Genomic DNA, 20,473 nt, shown 5'->3' on the forward strand with positions numbered 1-20,473 from the left:
TGGCTTCCGAGATGCTCCCCCCGAAACAAGTCGAAGGGAAATAATTAATGGACTCTCTGTTCGATTGTACGTGGATGACAAGCTGACCGTAAAAAGAAATATACAAATACGATTAGAAAATATAATCCGAACCCCTTTCGGTTTGATCTGAAGGTTTCTTTTTCTAGTCGGAACCAAAGATTCTTATCTGGTTTATGGTGAGCTAAGAACTCTTTGAAAACAGCATTTATAACTTTCGAAAAAGAGACAGGTATTTCTTGCGCGAACAATTGAATAATTAATTCGTTCTCTAAATATCCTTATCTGTTGTTCCTAAAATACATAATGATTGGAAGCTTCTTACGGGAAGCGCAATCAGCCGCTGATATCATTGAAGTCGAAACGCCATTAAAACCATATTACGAATCGCATGCGACATGCTCCATTCATGAAAACACAAAAGCAATAAACAAGTACAAATCAACGAAATAAATCCTCCGAGAACGAGACGTTACAGGAATTATACCATTGCGAGGATACAAAAGACTTGCTCATGAGCTACTTCCTTCAAGTAGTCGAGCGGTGTATTTTCCGGTCGTTAACTTCCATATAATGGGATATTAAAGAGTACGGACACAACGCTGCTATTTTTCAACTGTTCATTATCAAATTACGCAGCGGGAATCGTTGCAACGACAAAACTGTAACGACTCGTACCTGCGTATCTTCCATTTAGCTGCGGTAAACGCTGACTTGTCTGCGTTTTTTTTTCACTTCCTCGTTACGGAAACCAGGAAAAGTGATTCACAATACAGTTTCTAACTGTACTTCTCGCGATTCTTTCTTAGAAACAAGCAATTGCTTCTTTTCAATTTCCTAAATCTATAATAAAACAGTCCATTCCTTGAATAGAAATTAACTTTAAAACTTTAGGCGCATACATTGTTCGTATCGTATGTATGTATTTTGATTTGAAAAGAAACGCGGCAAACGCCTTTGAAAAGACGTTAGGTTTTCAACGCCTTAACTAACTTAATTCCAGCGAGTTGTAAATCTGCTGCATCTCCAACATCTGAATATCAATCTTTTACAATGACTTGCTCTCCAATTTATTAAAATTACATCTCTCCCGTTGCACCGACCTTCTTTAAAGGTTCCCGCGGCAGGTTGAACCCGCATCACGTATCTTCCCTCTTCCTTCCACCCCCTGTTCCCTTTCTCTTTCTATCGGACGGGAAGAGCGGGAACGCTTAAAACGCGCGAATCACGCGAGCGCCTCACGATTTGCGAAACATCACGTGAAAATCACCGATCCGATCTCCGTGCGCGCGGTGCACCGTGGGGGTAACGATTAAATCGACAGGATATACTTTATTGGCTATTCCGTTATTACAGGCTGTAGTTGGCGGGGAAATAGTCACTATGGATCGATGAACTCCATTGTAACAACGCACCTTCGAATTGCATCGGAAACGCTTCTGTATTGCGTCCACCGTATAACCTATCATCGTGTGTTTAGGGTAAATCAGTGGATCGGAAGTTACGTTTCTATGTTTCTCGCCTGTCAGTATAACACTGTGCAAGAGATACAGCAAGATCCTAAAATCATTCGAGTACAAGTAGCGTAAAATGGTCGTTTAAATTTCAATAAATTAACTATTCATACGTTAATTATACGCGGTCAGGATTAAGGGGTACGGCGATGGAGAAGATTTTGTTAGCTAGATGTTGAGTAAATAATCGAAGATGATAATTTTATAAATGTTTCGTATTTATGATGATGGAAAAGATTTAATTTGAGTTACGTTACGTTCGAATAAGATAGATTTTTCCAAGAGTGGAGGATTTGTAGAGATAGTGGACGTAATAGTAGTATGATTTAATACTTGATGTGTCTTTTTTTTCTTTGACATATAGGTCACTGTGGGGAGTAATATTGATCTAGATATAACTATCTTTTCTGAGAAGTACGTATATGCTTATGGGAACTATGTTTGGTTAATCAATAGAGCCATTCTTTTGAGAAATTGAATCTCGAAGAATTTGACGATATTTTGCCTTGTTTCAATAGTACATCATTTTAAAGAAACGCCTGCGATTATAGTATATAATTGCACATAGGTATATGCAAAATTGCATTTTCAAATAATTAAATCAAAAATATAGGAATGTATCAATGGGAAGAATATTTGTTAAAGATCTTTCCTTTTTAATCAAATTCGTCCAACAACCCCATTCTCGTCAAACATAAAATGAACGGTGCCTTTCTCAAAGAAACAAGAAGAAAATTGCTGTCGTTCTAAAGTTCTTCTCCATTGCTAAACTACCGTTCGTGTTTCTGGTTACACTCCAATTATTCGATTGTAAGAAGCAAGCAATCCCTCCATCCAAGGGCTAGATATAGTTTCTCGAGTAGTTCTCTTCAATACCGTTATATCGATGAACTCTTTTTGAATAAAGTTCACATTTATAAAGCAAACACAATAAAATACGACAGGACAATTGTAATCGATAAATAACATTTTATTAGGATATTATAAGAAGCTAAGATATCGAGTTCTAATTGTGAATATCAAGCGCTCGTCGTTCGAGGAGATTACCAATATTTTCTTCCTTAACAATATGAATTACGAAGTTTCGATACCGTTTATGACATTAAGATCTCTTGATAAAGTTGTATCGTTAAAATCTTACTGTTCCTAGGGAAAATATATAGTTAATATATATAGTTAAATATATATAGTTAAAACCGGAATATATATAGTTAAAACTTCCAGAGGAGCATCTCGCAGACAAATTATTGATTGTTAGTGTCGATTGACTGTAATCGATATTTCGTGCGTGAAGTTGTATGTTTCGTGAACCTGCGTTGATGCAGGGATTCTGTTGCAAATCATAAACTAAAGAGCCACTGTTCAAGGTGAAAGAGGTTCGATAAATCCAGTGTTAGTGTAATTTGACACTTTATGTGCACCGGGTGTATGCAAACAGAGTTTGATGTTCTGAACACCACGGTTGTAAGATTTTATTGAGACCTCAGTATTGTATCCGCACGGTGTGACCCTCTGTTGATGATTGCCCTCTCCACGAGCCGTTTAGTCTCATCTGTCTATCGTGCCTTACCGGCCAGGGGGTTTCCCTAACATCTGAGATATCAGATTTGCAGCTCGGAGAGGACAGATAATTCGGAATATCCCAAAGAAGGGCAAGGTACTGGCCGAGCCCCAAATCACTTACATAGAATTACTTACATAGAATTACTTACATAGAATTACTTACATAGAACAATCACTTACATAGAATTTTGTTTTCTTTTCTTTTCTTTTTTATTTTCTTGTTGAAATTATAATTAATTCTCACGTCGAGAATTTTCAGTTACTTTACTTAGTATTATGCAGTGTTAGCTGATTATTAATAATAAGTTAAGACTTATTATAGATAAATATAATTTACTCACATAAAATAAATTCATTTAATTAATTATGAGATTAATTCACTTACATAATTATGACATACAAGTAAATTTTATAACCACAAATTTTTAAATGTTATACTTTGAATCTGTTCTTACATTTAATTTTAATTTTAATTTTAATTTTAAAAAAAAAAACCTTACAGCCAGTACCTCTAAAATATTCAATAAAAATTCTGATGAAACATTAATTGAAACACCTAAACGCAACAGAGAATGGATATAATTATACAATTTTCCAATATTTCAACATTCATTCATGTACATCGATTTTTATTATCACATTTGTTTCATATCTGAAGAATATGTATTTGTTGGCATCAAAATATTCTCTGTTTCAATCCTTGGTCATTTTAGATCGAGACTTCAAAATCTTCTTGATTAAAATTCTTAAATTTTTTTAAATGGGAATCATTAATTAGAGGACAAAAAGTTGTTTCAATTATTTGAACATTCTGCTATTCATACAATAACATATTTCATTTTAAATTAAAACGAGAATAAATACTATTGTGTATAAATTTAATAGAACGACACACGTGATTTGTAGTCAACACTGTGACAGTTTGTGCAATTACCTTTTAATCGAGTGGAAACGAGAGCATTTTCAAATTTCTATTAACCAACGGTATTATCAATCAATTTTAACAATGATTGAAGGTTGCAAAATTAAATATAAAATGATTTATTAATAGCATATGTAGTGTTAAATTTGCAAACAAGCAGCGTATCTTTTAAGAATAATAAAGACACCAGAAAATAAAGATAATATTCTAATTACATTGCAAATTAATGAATAATTTAAGAAATGTATTTTTGTTATATTAATGTATCACAGATTCTAGGTAAAGTATTAATTTAATTTACTTATTACTTAGGAGATTGTATTTGAAATATAATTACAATTTGTAAGGTGTAATCAGCACACCTTTAAGCTAGTAGATATTTGGTAGCAGTTCTCAAGTCTTTGTGCAATATAGCACAATTGAGTTTAACCGAGTTTAATCCCTTTGACCAGCCAGCTTCCAATTTCATTTATGGCATAATCTCCTGACAATTTCATGCCCTTCAGAAGAAACACAATGTCCTATTATCGTTTTGTGATCGTTGAATATGATCACTCTAGCGTTTTAATCTCCTTTCTATGTATGATGCGGGTATACCGTTTTCTGTTGTTTTTAGATTCAAGTGACGAAAACTTATGAAATGATATTTTAAGTTTAAACTGATCAATTAATTAAATTAATTGATTTATTGTAGCAACAATGGTAAATTGTTTAAATAGAGAAAGAAATTTACAACGAAAAATGTATGAATGTAATATTTGAAATCTAAAATGATAAATTATTATGCGAAAATAATAAAACTCGCAATGTCAGCACATGGTCTCATTAGAACGTGTTTAACGAGCGTAGCGTAGGCGTGAAAATGAAAACGTTGAGGCTCTCGTGGTGTAAAAAGGCTAAATTCCTCATAAAAATACAAGAAATGAGAGGGAACGTTCGCCCTTGAACACATAAAACCAAAAAAAAAAAAAGAAAAAAAGATAGAAAAGGAAAAAAACCACAAATTTTAGTGAAGCTATTTTACTGAAACTTATTATATCATTTTAACAGCTATATATAAAACGTTGAATTATTTCCTTTCGCGCAGAGCAATTTTATTTCAAATTTCTAGCTTCAGAATGATAATTACGTATTTGTAATTATCAACAAGCTTTAAAAATATGGAATATTCAGCCAGATGAAATATAGGTAAAGTATTTAGAATAAAACAGATTGAAATGTTTTATGTAAAACGATTAAATTAAGTGGTTGAGTTTGAAAATTTGACTCGGTTTAATAATTCAATGGAAAAAATATTCGCCCTATGAAAAAAAATTCATGTTCCTGTCGATATATCGGCGAGGTGCTCCTCTACTTTCGACTGCTCTGCAATTCAAATGCAATACTCGAATATACATGGCGAAAGAAATGGAAATTGAGTAATTTAAGGGAACCAATTACTCTCGCGTCGACGTAACTTCAAAATGTTTCACGTGTCGGTGTTTGCGAAATGAAGTTCGTCGTTATCCGATTAACACGCTTGCAGATACGTTCTTTTTGTTGCAAAGTAAATGAACAAATTGTGAACAAATAATGTTTACAATTACATCAAAATTAATGTCCTAAACTTTACCAAGAATTATTAAAAATCCCTGCGTATTGCTTACGTAATGTTGATATTGAGTAGTACCATACATAACCTCAACATTATGATACTTACAAACATCGCTAAACAAGTAGTGCGAACGATGTCGAGTAAGTATTCACTATGTAAAAAGTATTTATAGATAAAAAGTATGGGAAATATATAACCGAATGTATTTAACTTTTCCAACATTTTAGCATTTCACTTGGCGTTGGTACAACTTGAAGTAAATGAAGTAAAACGCAAAAATGTAGAGCGGGCAGTTTCCTACATTTCCAGCGCAAAAGAGCACAATGCTAATATTATAGCTCTTCCTGAATGCTTTAATTCACCATATGGAATACGTAATAATTTGTTTTTTTTCAATAATTTACTATGTGTGTAACAACTATATAGAAAAAGTAAAAGTAGACAAATTACCTTACCGTTTATACTTCCATAAAGATTGTGAATTGAGTCGAGAATATAGGATTTCCCCATTTTCATGATTATCGTGATTTTTGTATAAATATATTTTTTAAGATACTAATAATTAGGTACTTATAAATTAGTATTATCAATTATTTTACATTTATAATTCCGCCTCTAGTATAAGTGTTAATTGAAAACTAACTTTATGTTTCAAAAAGTACTAGCAAAGTCGTTGAGTAACAAGCCACTGATGCTAACACAAATAGCATTGTCGTAATTAAATATTTCTAAATATTCATTTTTCATTTTGAACCTGTAGAAACAATTTATTATATATACTATTAGCTAAGTAATTGCATATTTAATTAAGTCGAAATATAAAACTTAGTTATTTTAATAATTTAAAAAATAAAAAACTGGCAAACATTTCAATTTAATTTATGGTTGGAACAAAAGACAGTTATTTTTCATTAATTGAAATATTGCAATGCAGAGTACTTTCCAAAATACGCCGAGAGTATTCCTGATGGTGAAACGAGCGTTGCTTCATCGAACGCAGCTAAAGAAAACAACATCTATGTAGTTGGTGGTACGATGCCTGAAATAGAGGGCGCTAAATTGTACAATACCTGTACTATTTGGGGTCCCGATGGAACTTTGATAGCAAAACACCGAAAGGTAAGTAATATATTCCTTTATGGTTTTGAATTTGAAAATATTGGGGTGAAGAAAGTGACTCTATCTAGGAATAATTTAGGAATATACATATGTACATACGTATACTATAACCAATTCTATAATTTACGGTTTATAAAATACGTTATGATACGGGAAACGCCCATTTTTGTTGTAATGTGTTTGTTGTTGTATAAATTTTTCACATACTTAAAATATTATTATACTTATTTTTTCTCCTTTTTAAGCATTATTAAATGATAAGATTTTTTAATAAAAGAAAGTGATGAAAACGCTGTCAGTTATTAAATAAAAAATAATTAAAGTTTAGGAGTTGGTAACTTTGATATTAAATTACAAAAGTTGCAGCAATAGAATTAGGGACTACATTTTTATGTTATTAGGTACATCTATTCGACACCGACATTCCTAATAAGATTACTTTAAGAGAGAGTGATTCACTCAGTCCTGGTAACTCCCTAACGACGTTCGATGTGAAGGGCTGCAAAATAGGTATTGGCATTTGCTATGATATTAGATTCGAGGAAATGGCACGCATTTATCGGAACAAAGGTACAGTAACTTAATCGATCAATACTTAACTAGCAAAAAATTAAATATCTTTCTTAAATATATTCTATATAAAATTAATATAATCTGTAACTCTGTATAAAAAGAAGCTTAATTTAAAAAACCAGTATATTTGCTGAAAATGAAACAAATAAAAGAATTAAAAGCACAATAAGAGGACTGTCCTCGCATATTCAGAAATGATGGAATGTGAACCGTGCAACTACGAAGTTAATTGGTATTCGGTGGCTTCATATTTCCTGCTTCTCTGGGTTAGGTTGCCAAATGCTGATATATCCAGCGGCATTCAATATGACCACTGGACCACTGCACTGGTCATTACTTCAGCGTTTCAGAGCGAATGATAATCAATTATACGTTGCCTGCATATCACCGGCTCGTGTTCCTTAAGCAAGTTACGTCGCATGGGGACATACACAGTTGACCAATCCCTGGGGAAAGATCCTTTACGATTTGGAAACTCAAGAGAATATGGCAGTCACCGATATCGGTAATTTACAGCTTGAAATTAAAAGCGAGAGATCCATGATGTAATTAATTTTTAGTCTCGTTAATTTATCGATTTAGCCATCTTCCTCTGTATTTGTTGAATTTATTAGTAAGCATTACTTATTACTTCGTATGTTTCTTTTTTCTATCAGATCTAAAAGTTGTTGAGGAAGTAGGGGCTCAGATACCTACATTTTCTCAGAGACGTACAGATTTGTACGACACTGTCTGTAAGAAGGAGTAACTCTACACTAAAACAGAAAATGTTTTTTTATAATATTTCTACTACGATATCCTTTTTTTGTGAATTATTACTAATTTCTTATCATTTGTACTAAATGAATGACTCAATTAAGAAAACCAAAACGTTATAAATAATAATCTGTATATCTTGTGTATCAACATGTAATTGGATATTATAATAATATAGGAATGCTATAATAATATAGGATAATAATATAGGAGAATAATAATATAGAAAAAAATACATGCTTTTAAACACCTTTAATATCGATCACATAAATTGTTATAATTCACAATGATTACGCATACATAAAAGACCCCTTGATAGTAAAATTTACGATCAAAAGGCAATTACGTATCGTTTAACAACATTTAATTTATAACACCTTTTAAACATTTAGACAGATTAACACATAACACTTCTTATATATAAACATCAATTCGAAGTTATCAGCTTGGAGAAATTGGTCGATTAATACCTGTAGATTGTCTGTCTCGATGAAAGACTTAAAGAGAGCAAAAACATGATAATGCCGCTAATATAATATTCCTTCTTTCTTGTATCTGTCTGCCGCTCAGGTCGTTTTACTAATTACAATAAGTAATTTCGCCTTCTTTGCGCTCTCTTTTAACGCATTCGAGACCGAAAGAAATTCATATCAGTCAGTAGGCAAGGGTATAATATACATATTTTATATATAACTTATGTAGTAATGTATATATCATGTTAATTTCATATTTTTTTCAATATAGAATTATTATATATATATTTAACTGTACATAATACATTATAGAATAACATAGTATATAATTTTATATTTTAAAAATATGAGGCATACTATTTAAGATTGTCATCGATTTAAAATCAAAGTATGAAAAGGATACCCTGGAGAGAGTAAAACACAGAATCATTCTAACTAAACATTCAGATCGTACCGACACCTAGGTATCGTCTTACAATTAAATCTCGGTCTCGAATGGATTAAAATGAAATACATACTTGCAGCTTCAACATCTTCAATATCGAGGAGATTCAAACTTTACAAATAAAAGCGGCCTGTTCCCCTTTCCACGACAGACTCTCATACCATATCCGCTCTTATCCAGGCTTTTACTTGAAACCAGCAATGCGTTCATTTACAATTTAAATTTACCCGGACCATCCACTGAATCGTCAGCCCTTTATAAATATATAATGAACCCAGAACATGTGCCTGTGCCCCTGGTATCGACGCTTGTGATGTTCGTACCGGAACCTTCGCACAATTTCAATTTGTTACGCGTGAACATCGATTCTTCCAAGGGTCACAGCTTTATGCAGCTAAATCCTTTGGAACGATTAAAAAGATACTAATGATATGGTATTTTTTTACAAAGATTTAACATATCCATAAAATAGGAAGTTTCGTGCTCTCCTATTTTATATTAATTATAAATTAATAAGTTTTATATGTGTTATTTATAGATCTAATAAATTTTGTATTGGTTTACAGCAGGTGCTCCGGGTATAAACAGACGACAAACGAACAAATAGAAATTCAAACTATTGTCGTTGATTAACTCGCATGGGACTATAAGCTCGAATTGGACTTAAATTTTAGGATATTATAAGAAGCTAAGATATCGAGTTCTAATTGTGAATATCAAGCGCTCGTTGTTCGAGGAGATTACCAATATTTTCTTCCTGCTCCTCTACATGGCGCTACGCGGGACTCGCTTCTGAGCACGTCTTTCTCGTTGGAGGCTTCTTCTATCTTTTCTTTCCCAGTAGAATTTTTGCACAATTCTTTCTCCCTTTTATCATTAAATTACCTCTAATTCTTAACAATCTTTAATCTTTGTCTCTTCTTCCCTATATATATATTTTTGTTTACTTTTCTCCGTAGCGAATTTTGTCTTTCTGACGCGGGATTAGGTTCCTGGACTTAGGGAGTTGCTACACGCCAGCTCCACCATGGCGACGGCATTCACTAGACAGCCTACATAGCCACCTTTCAGCTCACGCTTCGGGACACTTTTTTCGCTGAGATTCTCCGCGATGAGGCATGAAAGCAGAGACCACCGTCTGCGGAGGCATGATTATTCTATTGTTCCTTTTAACGAGTAATCGTTTTACTCGAGTCCTCTTACTAAACCGTAAGTACGAAAGACTATTATACTTAGATAGGTACTTGGTCTCAAGAACCAACTTATTTTGGTCTTTCGATTAAGTTCTTAATTAAATGCTCAATTAGATATTCATAAATATATCTTCATAATATTTCCCTCATCTATTTGTTTGACATTCTAGCAACCTCGTTAAGACGTCCGCCACTTCAACTTCTATCTACAAGTGGCAAAAACTGAAGCTGACCTTCTTCATGGAGAAACATGCCGGAAATGGCATCCGCACGTGTGAATAATTATACTCAGTGTCCAGGTAGTTCTTTCGATCATCCGATAGAAGTCGTTTCTGTTTTTCAGAGTTCGTTCACGCCTCCAGAATGTAAAAATATCCAAGGAAGTACCATTAGGAAGCAATGAAATTCAGAGCTTCTGTGGTTATTCCTTTTTCTGATTGTTTCTTTTCTTTGCCCAAAATGGATGATTTCTATATCAAATTTTTTATTCGTATTTTTTTTTAATATTCCTTGAGATTTTCAATCAACTCGATTTCGAATTTTTTAGCACCCGATCTTCTGGTTGACGTCGTTAAGAAAGAGGAACGAGTGCACAGGAAGCATGGTCGGCGTGAGCATGATTAGATCCGGTCTGCCCGATGACCTTGCCAGTGATAATAGCGGTTCGTTAAGGTGGTTGCAGTCTTGGTTTGCTTCTGTTTCGATTTCCAGCGAACTCGTCAGCCGGCATGGCTTCCGAGATGCTCCCCCTGAAACAAGTCGAAGGGAAATAATTAATGGACTCTCTGTTCGATTGTACGTGGATGACAAGCTGACCGTAAAAAGAAATATACAAATACGATTAGAAAATATAATCCGAACCCCTTTCGGTTTGATCTGAAGGTTTCTTTTTCTAGACGGAACCAAAGATTCTTATCTGGTTTATGGTGAGCTAAGGAACTCTTTGAAAACAGCATTTATAACTTTCGAAAAAGAGACAGGTATTTCTTGCGCGAACAATTGAATAATTAATTCGTTCTCTAAATATCCTTATCTGTTGTTCCTAAAATACATAATGATTGGAAGCTTCTTACGGGAAGCGCAATCAGCCGCTGATATCATTGAAGTCGAAACGCCATTAAAACCATATTACGAATCGCATGCGACATGCTCCATTCATGAAAACACAAAAGCAATAAACAAGTACAAATCAACGAAATAAATCCTCCGAGAACGAGACGTTACAGGAATTATACCATTGCGAGGATACAAAAGACTTGCTCATGAGCTACTTCCTTCAAGTAGTCGAGCGGTGTATTTTCCGGTCGTTAACTTCCATATAATGGGATATTAAAGAGTACGGACACAACGCTGCTATTTTTCAACTGTTCATTATCAAATTACGCAGCGGGAATCGTTGCAACGACAAAACTGTAACGACTCGTACCTGCGTATCTTCCATTTAGCTGCGGTAAACGCTGACTTGTCTGCGTTTTTTTTTCACTTCCTCGTTACGGAAACCAGGAAAAGTGATTCACAATACAGTTTCTAACTGTACTTCTCGCGATTCTTTCTTAGAAACAAGCAATTGCTTCTTTTCAATTTCCTAAATCTATAATAAAACAGTCCATTCCTTGAATAGAAATTAACTTTAAAACTTTAGGCGCATACATGTTCGTATCGTATGTATGTATTTTGATTTGAAAAGAAACGCGGCAAACGCCTTTGAAAAGACGTTAGGTTTTCAACGCCTTAACTAACTTAATTCCAGCGAGTTGTAAATCTGCTGCATCTCCAACATCTGAATATCAATCTTTTACAATGACGTGCTCTCCAATTTATTAAAATTACATCTCTCCCGTTGCACCGACCTTCTTTAAAGGTTCCCGCGGCAGGTTGAACCCGCATCACGTATCTTCCCTCTTCCTTCCACCCCCTGTTCCCTTTCTCCTTCTATCGGACGGGAAGAGCGGGAACGCTTAAAACGCGCGAATCACGCGAGCGCCTCACGATTTGCGAAACATCACGTGAAAATCACCGATCCGATCTCCGTGCGCGCGGTGCACCGTGGGGGTAACGATTAAATCGACAGGATATACTTTATTGGCTATTCCGTTATTACAGGCTGTAGTTGGCGGGGAAATAGTCACTATGGATCGATGAACTCCATTGTAACAACGCACCTTCGAATTACATCGGAAACGCTTCTGTATTGCGTCCACCGTATAACCTATCATCGTGTGTTTAGGGTAAATCAGTGGATCGGAAGTTACGTTTCTATGTTTCTCGCCCGTCAGTATAACACTGTGCAAGAGATACAGCAAGATCCTAAAATCATTCGAGTACAAGTAGCGTAAAATGGTCGTTTAAATTTCAATAAATTAACTATTCATACGTTAATTATACGCGGTCAGGATTAAGGGGGACGGCGATGGAGAAGATTTTGTTAGCTAGATGTTGAGTAAATAATCGAAGATGATAATTTTATAAATGTTTCGTATTTATGATGATGGAAAAGATTTAATTTGAGTTACGTTACGTTCGAATAAGATAGATTTTTCCAAGAGTGGAGGATTTGTAGAGATAGTGGGCGTAATAGTAGTATGATTTAATACTTGATGTGTCTTTTTTTTCTTTGACATATAGGTCACTGTGGGGAGTAATATTGATCTAGATATAACTATCTTTTCTGAGAAGTACGTATATGCTTATGGGAACTATGTTTGGTTAATCAATAGAGCCATTCTTTTGAGAAATTGAATCTCGAAGCATTTGACGATATTTTGCCTTGTTTCAATAGTACATCATTTTAAAGAAACGCCTGCGATTATAGTATATAATTGCACATAGGTATATGCAAAATTGCATTTTCAAATAATTAAATCAAAAATATAGGAATGTATCAATGGGAAGAATATTTGTTAAAGATCTTTCCTTTTTAATCAAATTCGTCCAACAACCCCATTCTCGTCAAACATAAAATGAACGGTGCCTTTCTCAAAGAAACAAGAAGAAAATTGCTGTCGTTCTAAAGTTCTTCTCCATTGTTAAATTACCGTTCGTGTTTCTGGTTACACTCCAATTATTCGATTGTAAGAAGCAAGCAATCCCTCCATCCAAGGGCTAGATATAGTTTCTCGAGTAGTTCTCTTCAATACCGTTATATCGATGAACTCTTTTTGAATAAAGTTCACATTTATAAAGCAAACACAATAAAATACGACAGGACAATTGTAATCGATAAATAACATTTTATTAGGATATGATAAGAAGCTAAGATATCGAGTTCTAATTGTGAATATCAAGCGCTCGTCGTTCGAGGAGGTTACCAATATTTTCTTCCTTAACAATATGAATTACGAAGTTTCGATACCGTTTATGACATTAAGATCTCTTGATAAAGTTGTATCGTTAAAATCTTACTGTTCCTAGGGAAAATATATAGTTAATATATATAGTTAAATATATATATTTAAAACCGGAATATATATAGTTAAAACTTCCAGAGGAGCATCTCGCAGACAAATTATTGATTGTTAGTGTCGATTGACTGTAATCGATATTTGGTGCGTGAAGTTGTATGTTTCGTGAACCTGCGTTGATGCAGGGATTCTGTTGCAAATCATAAACTAAAGAGCCACTGGTCAAGGTAAAAGAGGTTCGATAAATCCAGTGTTAGTGTAATTTGACACTTTATGTGCACCGGGTGTATGCAAACAGAGTTTGATGTTCTGAACACCACGGTTGTAAGATTTTATTGAGACCTCAGTATTGTATCCGCACGGTGTGACCCTCTGTTGATGATTGCCCTCCCCACGAGCCGTTTAGTCTCATCTGTCTATCGTGCCTTACCGGCCAGGGGGTTTCCCTAACATCTGAGATATCAGATTTGCAGCTCGGAGAGGACAGATAATTCGGAATATCCCAAAGAAGGGCAAGGTACTGGCCGAGCCCCAAATCACTTACATAGAATTACTTACATAGAATTACTTACATAGAACAATCACTTACATAGAATTTTGTTTTCTTTTCTTTTCTTTTTTATTTTCTTGTTGAAATTATAATTAATTCTCACGTCGAGAATTTTCAGTTACTTTACTTAGTATTATGCAGTGTTAGCTGATTATTAATAATAAGTTAAGACTTATTATAGATAAATATAATTTACTCACATAGAATAAATTCATTTAATTAATTATGAGATTAATTCACTTACATAATTATGACATACAAGTAAATTTTATAACCACAAATTTTTAAATGTTATACTTTGAATCTGTTCTTACATTTAATTTTAATTTTAATTTTAATTTTAATTTAAAAAAAAACCTTACAGCCAGTACCTCTAAAATATTCGATAAAAATTCTGATGAAACATTAATTGAAACATCTAAACGCAACAGAGAATGGATATAATTATACAATTTTCCAATATTTCAACATTCATTCATGTACATCGATTTTTGTTATCACATTTGTTTCATATCTGAAGAATATGTATTTGTTGGCATCAAAATATTCTCTGTTTCAATCCTTGGTCATTTTAGATCGAGACTTCAAAATCTTCTTGATTAAAATTCTTAAATTTTTTTAAATGAGAATCATTAATTAGAGGACAAAAAGTTGCTTCAATTATTTGAATATTCTGCTATTCATACAATAACATATTTCATTTTAAATTAAAACGAGAATAAATACTATTGTGTATAAATTTAATAGAACGACAAAGTAAATGTACAAAGTAGTTGCAAAGTAAATGAACAAATTGTACGAGGCAACTGTCATTAGCGTAATTTTAACGTGTACATTTACAGTATGATATTAACCATTATTTAGGATTGTTAAAGTGAATTAATGCGTAACTGCGTTATCCACGATTGACCATGATTATGGTAGTGACTATTGCTATAAATGAAGCTTAATAGTTGTCGAAAAGAATCACTCGAAAATCGCGTTCATAAATCATTCTCTCGTCTCGTATCGTGTTCGTCGGGCGGAAAACAAGATTGTGTTTTAAAGAAATCGCGTGTTCCGATTACTATCAAACTTACTGTGTCACTCGCATAGCAGAAGAGAAAGATTAAGATAAGGTCACCAATGAGCAAAGCGTTTAACGTATAAGTGTGGTACATTAAAATTGAGTCCGCTGCAACCCTCATGACATTTAAAATCCTACGCGTATATTGAGTAAAGTTGTTATATTAAATATAATCATATTAAATACAAGCTCGTCCGCTGGATTCCCAAATTATTTGGTTAAATACTTTGAATACGAGAATACCGAGTGTTAACAGTAGTAACTCCTCTATATGGTATGTTTACTTTGCTATCTTGAATAGGTAAATAACATTTCACTTTAACGCATTTAACCAATATTAACATTTAACATTTAACCAATATTATACGCATATGCACATAATGTTACTGTTACATATAATGATATATACGTAGATATACACGTTAATTAAATCCTCTATATGGTATTTTTATATCAGTATCGTAAACATTGTAAACCGGAAATCTTTTATTACACACGTACATATACAGTCAATATTATTGTTACATATAGTGATACATACGTTGATCCACACATTAATTAAATCCTCTATATGCTATTTCTACTTTGCTATCTTGAATAGATAAATAACATGTCGCTTCCAGATGTCAAATAATATTTGCCAAATGCACATATAATGATATAATTACATATAATGATAATAACAATATAATAATTATATATAATATTGATAATAATGATATAATTACATATAATGATATATACGTTGATCCACACATTAATTAGATCCTCCATATGGTACTTTTGTATCGGTGTCATGAACATTTTTCCCCGAACGACCTTCTATGACGCGTGTACGTATATCGAGAATATTATTGTATTATATATAGTGATACATACGTTGATATACACATTAATTAAATCCTCTATATAGTATTTTTACTTTGCTATCTTGAATAGATAAATAACCTCGAATATAGACATACAGGTACATTTACGTTGATATACACCTTTGTACAAGGTGTCAAAAAATTTTTTATCACGGCGTTTTTTAAGACGATTTTATAGCTTCGAAATTGATCTTGACACGATTTTCAATGTCAAATTATTTTTCTATTGCATCATGTGATACTCATTAGGAGGAACGAAACTTCTGTTTTCTTAGAAAAAATGTTTCAAAATTTCATTAATTCCTAGATTGATTTTATTTATACTTTAAGGTCAGATATGACATCAAATAATGTCAATACTAATATCTAGTTATTTGTCAATTTATAGCATCTGAAAAACAAGATATCTTCGAGACAGCGTGGGTTTTCTTTCCAACTTTCTTAACTTTCAACAATAAAATTTTCGTCAAACGATACAATCTATCCAACAAAGTTCTTGCACACAGCCAATCTCGTAAGAACATAGATCTTCTTCAAGTATTATTCTTCACAATGCTTCGTGTGGAATTTCTACTTGACGAGTTATTATTAAACGATTAAAAGCTTATTATTATACGATAATGTAATATCGTAGAATAGCTTTGATTGGAGATCGGCTGAAATTAGAAAACACCGTGTACGCCGTCTTTTTGTGGTTTGTTTACATCCAAGAGCGCCTAGTAACAATGACGCGAGAAAAGATAAGCAGCGTCAAAACAGAAGTACGGTTTCATATTTCAAGGAGTGGCAATCGAGAGGCCAGAGTATGTGAGCCGAAAAGTGTGTGTGTGTGTGTGTAGGACCGAGCAGGAATGCATTGGCGAGGTTCAGAGTTGATCGAGACGTCGGAGCATAGAGTCGTTAGAATTGAGTTGCGAGTGTTGTCGAGTGTTAGAGTTGCTAGTGAGAGAGAGAGAGAGAGAGTTACCAAATAGTTGTCAAGTTATTTGATGTAAATACGAGCGTGGCATTTAGTTTTCCTGTTAATCAAACATGGTTTCTCTGTCTAACTAATATCTGTATTTTCAATCCATTATTAATAAATTATAATTAATCGGACAAAATTACACCTTTAATATATTCCGATATTACAATAACTTACTTTTTTCTACGTCAATGGACACGAAAGACGTTGAGTGAGGAATTAGAACAAGTGTGGATCGTTGGAAACCACTATGCTGCGGTCTACCATTCGTTTTACCCTATACATACCACGGAACAAAGGATAATTTTCACCGGCTTCATCAAGAGCACATTTTCTAAGCTTTATTATTTATTATTACACCCATTATATTATATTATTACGATATTATCTAATTAATTGTTGTTTATTTATTTTGATGCTTATATTAACTGTTATTTGAAACATACTTTCAACAACATAATAAATACAGAGTAAAGGTTAATGAAATTTTAAACAGCTTTTTCCAAAAGAAAATGTTATATCCGTGTAAGGACTATAACACTTCTGTTTCCTCGTCATGAGAACTTTATGACGCAATAAAAACTGTTGTCCTTGAAAATTATACTGCAGATCTATTTTGTAATCCATTTTTTCTAACAGATCACCATCTCCCACGGCTATAACAAGTAAGTTTTTAACACTCTATACACATAGAAAACACGTATTGATTACGATTCTGCTGATTAAAACACGGAACGTCAATATATTTATTCACTATGCCAACACAGATAACATTTACCACTGACGAATATAATATATATTTGAAAGGATGGAAATTTTATTTAACCGACTATATGACCATACTCGGTTAAGTATCAACAGCGACTATCTATCAAAAAGAGTAAAAATTTTAGCCATGTGATTTGGTCCCTTAAAGCGGGGATTTTAGAAGTAATATTTTTATAATAAAAGAATTCATGAAAAAGTTGTATTATCATACAACTAATGATAAAATGATCTGGTTCTTCGTTATATAATGTTCTAAAATTTGTCGTATATATAGGATGTACAAACCGTGATATCAAGGTATCAGTTCTTCCTTCCCAAGAGACAGTTTCATTAAAATTCTGATAGAATTAAAAATTAATTATTAATATTCTAACAATCATATATGTTAAATACATTATAGTCAACGATATACACCTGAGCGAATGTAAGGGTGATTCCTTGATAATTATAAATGTCATCAGCCCACATCATTGTGCCACTTCTTTGTACTCCAGCCTCTAGATTAACAGCCTAAACAAACATACAAAATTTTATAGAAGCTGCACAAAATATAGTATATATGCGCAATATTGAAGCGTTCAAGGGGATATAAAGGTAATGTACATCACATACATGTGTACTCTCATGCAACAAAATACAATTAGATTTAATAGTATAAGCTCTTTTATTCATCATAATAGATTGGAAATTTAAGTGTCTTACGAGGGTGAGTAAAAAGTTACCCGCTCTGTCGGTGTAGAATTTATTTTAAGCAACTGTCAAAAAAGACATACATCATTTTTTGACATAATCACTCGATTTCTGTATACACTTTGTCCATTTGCCGAAGGACCATCGTATTTTCTCATTAAAAAATGTTTTGGGCTGAGCTGCGAACCACGAATGCATCGTCGTCTTCACCTTTTCATCAGCTTTTTCGGCATCCATCTCGCACAAACTTTTTAAAACCCAAATCTGTCGTGCACTATTGCATAAGCAGAGCCATGGCTGATTTGCAAATGATTTGCCACATTGTCCAGTGTCACTCGTCTATTCCATAGAGCATAAGTTCATGAGCACGTCCAATGTTGTCATCGTGGATGTGGGCGGGCGTCCAACTGTTTTTTCATAACACTTGTGCGATCATCTTTGAACTTTTGTGCCCATTCAAACACACTTCGTGACAAAACACTTTCTCCATAATGTGCATTAAATCTTTGATAAATATAGGCATCAAACATAACCTTCGACCACAAGAAACGAATCACAGTATCCTGCACTGTTTTCCTGCAAATCACCATTGCAAAGCGCCATTACTCGCGCAACGGTCACAAACGAATTGACGTAACACAATGAAACCTACGCAGCAGCACTGAACAGATATTGACGTCATACTAAGAGTGCAGATGGATCAATACGGTCGACAGAAGTTTTAACTATCTGGAGTGCGGATAAATTTTTACTGAGAGTCGTATAGGAATCTATAATCTGTAAGTACACCTGTGGCTGAATGGAAATTTCTCTTACATATAGTCAAAAATGCAGAAACAGTGTATTGAATTGGAAAGTGATAAAAAATAAGTGAAATTTCGAGGTTGCATGTGATTGCATGAGTACACAGGACGTTTTAGCGAATAAAAAATAATTTTGAAAGACACGAGACTTATCTTGTATTTTATGCACTCTCTGTGTCCGAATTTCCAGAAGCTCTCTATCTTATGAAGTGTTTTAGATTAGCCGGAAAATTTTGTACGTACATACAAGAAGTATACGATCTAAGTGGAATATTCCATTATTCTCTTGATACAACAAAAACGAAATTTACAGAACTTCTCAGAAAGTTGGTTTATTATTACCAAATTAATAGAATTAATATACGTTTATCATCTTTACATACCTAAGTCGTGGAGGTTTATCGTGCGTAAAAAATTAGTGTCGTTTCAAAGTTACATTTCGTACATTTTAAGCCTATAATTTGTAACGTACAAAACAATGTAAATTTGAGCTGTTTCTTATCTCCACAACAAGAAAATCCAACTTTACGTTTTTTACACAATGATATTTATGGAACAGTAATATCATATTATTGCATCGCTTGGAGAATGAAGTCAAGGTACGATGTGACCCTAGTGTGAACGCTGGGATACCCAGCTGTGCCGCACTTATAAGCATAAGACACAATACCTATTAAATACGAGGTTAATTCATGTTGTATCAGCAGTGGTCCGCCGCGGTCAGCCTGAGAGGATCGTTAAATTTTTAATCAAAGATACTGAAATATATCGATCGAATTGTATTGAAATTATACTTATATACAGTAATAATCTTCTATTGATTTGTGTATTGAAATACTTCAATTTATAACGTACATGTTATATGTATTTTGAGCAAAACTAAGATTAGAAGGAAATTAGATTAAATACCATAACGAGGTGCGAGAAGTGGGCAAAACTATTAAATTGTATTTATCTATTATTTTTAATGTTTAAGACGTCGATTTGATGTTAATTCGAATCGACGTGTCTTCAGATACCGTATAGTTTGTAGTAACTCTGTAACTTAATTACCGTACAAGAAACCTCTCCACCCTGAGCATGTTCGGCGCATATTATACCATCAGTGATATCAGGTGCATTAGGAAATTTGGAATAAGCTATTTTGCATTAGGCGTTCTTAATCACTGGCATTTGTACTTCCATTAATGCA

General features: G+C 33.4%; 1 long non-coding RNA gene across 1 annotated transcript; it reads left to right on the forward strand.

The window, feature by feature from the left end:
• The first annotated feature begins 9,026 nt into the window (after positions 1-9,026).
• On the forward strand, positions 9,027-11,058 carry LOC117240579. The gene is made up of 3 exons (XR_004494744.1): positions 9,027-10,186; positions 10,341-10,469; positions 10,718-11,058. It is a non-coding gene; the product is annotated as an uncharacterized LOC117240579 (long non-coding RNA).
• Positions 11,059-20,473: the final 9,415 nt, after the last annotated feature.

The sequence above is a fragment of the Bombus vosnesenskii genome, unplaced genomic scaffold, assembly GCF_011952255.1.
Source record: "Bombus vosnesenskii isolate JDL3184/JDL3185 unplaced genomic scaffold, Bvos_JDL3184-5_v1.1 scf7180000014814, whole genome shotgun sequence".
Classification (NCBI taxonomy): Eukaryota; Metazoa; Arthropoda; class Insecta; order Hymenoptera; family Apidae; genus Bombus; species Bombus vosnesenskii.